The sequence below is a fragment of the Muntiacus reevesi genome, chromosome 1 (genome assembly GCF_963930625.1).
Source record: "Muntiacus reevesi chromosome 1, mMunRee1.1, whole genome shotgun sequence".
Taxonomy (NCBI): domain Eukaryota; kingdom Metazoa; phylum Chordata; class Mammalia; order Artiodactyla; family Cervidae; genus Muntiacus; species Muntiacus reevesi.
The window spans coordinates 82373847-82378095 of NC_089249.1; positions in this window are offsets into that span (position 1 = coordinate 82373847).

The window sequence follows — 4249 nt, forward strand, 5'->3', positions numbered from 1 at the left end:
CCGGAGAAGGAAATGGCAACCCACGCCAGTACTCTTGCCTGGGAAATCCCATGGACAGTGGAGTCTGGTGGGTTACACTCCTCAGGGTTGCAAAACGTCAGGCATGGCTTAGCAATGAAACAGTAACAGCAACTGTAGTTGATTTACAATATTGTGGTTTCAGGTGTACAGAAAAGTGATTCAGTTATACATACATCAATCTTTTTCAAATTCTTTTTCTATTTATGTTACTATAGAATATTGAGCAGATTTCTCTGTGCTATACTGTAGGTCCTTATTGGTTATCTATTTTAGAAATAGTCACGTGTATATGTCAATCCCAAACTCCGAATTTATATTTCCCACCCCCCTTTCCCCTTTGGTAACCATAAATTTGTTTTCTATGTCTGTGAGTCTGTTTCTGTTTTGTAAATAAGCTGAGTTGTATCATTTTTTTAGGTTCTGCATATAGGCAATATCATACGAATTTGTCTTTGACTCACTTTACTCAGTATGATAATCTCCGGTAACTTCTCTGTCTCTCTCTCTTTTTTTTTTTGGTCATACTGCACCCATGTGGGATCTTAGTTCCCCAACCAAGGATCAAACCCATGCCTCTGCATTGGAAACACACTTTAAAATTTTTTAATTTATTTTAATTGGAGGCTAACTACTTTATTGTAGTGGTTTCTGGCATACATTGACACAAATCAGCCATGGGTATACATGTGTACCCCATCCTGAACCCCCCCTCCCACCTCCCTCCCCATCCCATCCCTCAGGGTTTGAGTGCCTGGCTTTGAGTGCCCTGTTTCATGCATCGAACTTGGACTGGTGATCTATTTCACATATGGTAATATACATGTTTCAATGCTATTCTCTCAAATCATCCCACCCTCGCCTTCTCCTACAGAGTCCAAAGTCTGATCTTTATATCTCTTTTGCTGTCTTGCATATAGGGTCATCATTACCATCTTTCTAAATTCCATATATATGCGTTAATATACTGTATTGGTGCTTTTCTTTCTGACTTACTTCACTCTGTGTAATAGGCTCCAGTTTCATCCACCTTATTAGAAATGATTCAAATGCATTCTTTTTAATAACTGAGTAATATTCCATTGTGTATATGTACCACAGCTTTCTTTCTTTTTTTTTTTTTTTTTCCAGTGGGTTTTGTCATACATTGATATGAATCAGCCATAGAGTTACACGTATTCCCCATCCCGGTCTCCCATCCAACCTCCCTCTCCACCCGATTCCTCTGGATCTTCCCAGCCCAACAGGCCCGAGCACTTGACTCATGCCTCCCACCTGGGCTGGTGGTCTGTTTCACCACAGATAATATACATGCTGTTCTTTCGAAACATCCCACCCTCCCCTTCTCCCACAGAGTTCAAAAGTCTGTTCTGTACTTCTGCGTCTCTTCTTCTGCCCTGCATATAGGGCCATCGTTACCATCTTTCTAAATTCCGTATATATGTGTTAGTATACTGTAATGTTCTTTATCTTTCTGGCTCACCTCACTCTGTATAATGGGCTCCAGTTTCATCCATCTCATTAGAACTGATTCAAATGAGGTTCTTTTTAACGGCTGAGTAATATTCCGTGGTGTATATGTACCACAGCTTCCTTATCCATTCATCTGCTGATGGGCATCTAGGTTGCTTCCATGTCCTGGCTATTATAAGCAGTGCTGCGATGAACATTGGGGTGCACGTGTCTCTTTCAGATCTGGATTCCTCAGTGTGTATGCCCAGAAGTGGTATTGCTGGGTCATATGGTAGTTCTATTTCCAGTTTTTTAAGAAATCTCCACACTGTTTTCCATAGTGGCTGTACTAGTTTGCACTCCCACCAACAGTGTAAGGGGGTTCCCTTTTCTCCACACCCTCTCCAGCATTTATTGCTTGTAGACTTTTGGATAGCAGCCATCCTGACTGGCGTGTAATGGTACCTCATTGTACCACAGCTTTCTTATCCATTCGTCTGCTGATGGACATCTAGGTTGCTTCCATGTCTTAGCTATTGTAAACAGTGCTGCGATGAACATTGGGGTACACATGTCTCTTTCAATTCTGGTTTCCTCAGTATGTATGCCCAGCAGTGGGATTGCTAGGTCGTATGGCAGTACTATTTCCAGTTTTTTAAGGAATCTCCTCACTGTTCTCCATAGTGGCTGTACTAGTTTGCATTCCCACCAACAGTGTAAGAGGATTCCCTTTTCTCCACACCCTCTCCAGCATTTATTGCTTATGGACTTTTTGATAGCAGTCATTCTGACCAGTGTGAGATGGTACCTACCTCACTGTGATTTTGATTTGCATTTCTCTGATAATGAGTGATGTTGAGCATCTTTTCATGTGTTTGTTAGCCATCCGTATGTCTTCTTTGGAGAAATGTCTGTTCAGTTCTTCCGGCCCATTTTTTGATTGGGTCATTTATTTTTTGTGGTATTGAGCTGCATGAGCTCCTTGTATACTTTTGAGATTAATTCATTATTCATTGTCAGTTGCTTCATTTGCTATTATTTTCTCCCATTCTGAAGGCTATCTTTTCACCTTGCTTATAGTTTCCTTCATTGCGCAAAAAGTTTTAAGTTTAATTAGGTCCCATTTGTTTATTTTTGCTTTTATTTCCATTACTCTGGGAGGTGGATCATAGAGTATCCTGCTGTGATTTATGTAAGAGGGTATGGAAACACATTTTTAACCACTGGACTGCCAGGGAAGTTCATGGAACATTCTGTGAGACTGAAAATAGGGTCCGAGCAGCCAGGATCATCAAAGTTTTTGAATTCCTCTCGTGGTGACCACCCTTTCACCTATGCTCATTTCACCTGCCCACCAGTTTCCTGGGACCATGCTAAGTACCTATTTCTTATTGTTATGACACCAGGAATTGAAGTACAGAGAAGTAAATGTCTTCTCAAAATATTTGAAATTCAGAATGTTCCAAACTCACCTTGTGATTGTATTATTTTCTTACCTGAGCTAGAAATTTTATTTTAATTAATTAATTATTTTGGATGCACCATGCAGCATGTGGGAGCTTAGTTTCCTGACCAAGAATCAAACACAGGCCCCTTGCATCCCTGCATTGGAAGTGTGAAGTCTTAGCCACTGGACTGCCAGGGAAGTCCCTGAGGTAGAAATTTTAGATGTAGTGTTGCTGTTGTTCAGTTAACTCATGTCCAACTCTTTGAGATCCGATGAACTACAGCACACCAGGGTTCCCTGACCTTTACTATCTCCTGAAGTTTGCTTAAGCTTGTGTACATTGAATCGGTGATGCCATCCATCTCATCCTCTGTCATTCTGCTTCTTCTCTTGCCCTCAGGCTTTCCCAGCATCAGGGTCTTTTCCAATGAATTGACTCTTTGCATCTGGTTTCCAAAGTATTGGAGCTTCAGCTTCAGCTTCAGTCCTTCCAATGAATATTCAGGGTTGATATCCTTTAGTATTGACTAATTTGATCTCCTTGCTGTCCAAGGGACTCTCAAGAGTCTTCTCCAGCACCACAGTTCAAAAGCATCAGTCTTCAGTGCTCTGCCTTCTTTATGGCCCAACTCTCACATCCACACATGACTACTGGAAAAATCATAGCTTGACTATACAGACCTTTGTTAGCAAAATGATGTCTCTGCTTTTCAGTATGCTGTTTAAGTTTGTCATAACTTTTCTTCCAAGCAGCAAGCATCTTTTAATTTCATGGCTGCAGTCACCATACAGCCTGTAGACTCTAGGACTCTTTTAGACATATTACTCCTTATAAAACACACATGATATTTGTTGGTTACTTCATAATAGTCAGTGTTTTAAGCACTTTATAGTCATTAATTTAATTTAATTCTCACAACAATCTAATGAGGTAGGAGCAATAATAATATTGTCTCCATTTTTTAAAGTAAGATTTTAAAATTGAGATATAATTGACTCACAACATTATATACAAAATAATTATTTGATATTTGTGTACATGGCAAATAGATGGGGAAACAGTGTAAACAATGGCTGACTTTATTTTTCTGGGCTCCAAAATCACTGCAGCCATGAAGTTAAAAGACGCTTACTCCTTGGATGGAAAGTTATGACCAACCTAGACAGCATATTAAAAAGCAGAGACATTACTTTGTCAACAAAGGTCCGTCTAGTCAAGGCTATGGTTTTTCCAGTGGTCATGTATGGATGTGAGAGTTGGGCTATAAAGAAAGTTGAGCACTGAAGAATTGATGCTTTTGAACTATGGTGTTGGAGAAGACTCTTGAGAGT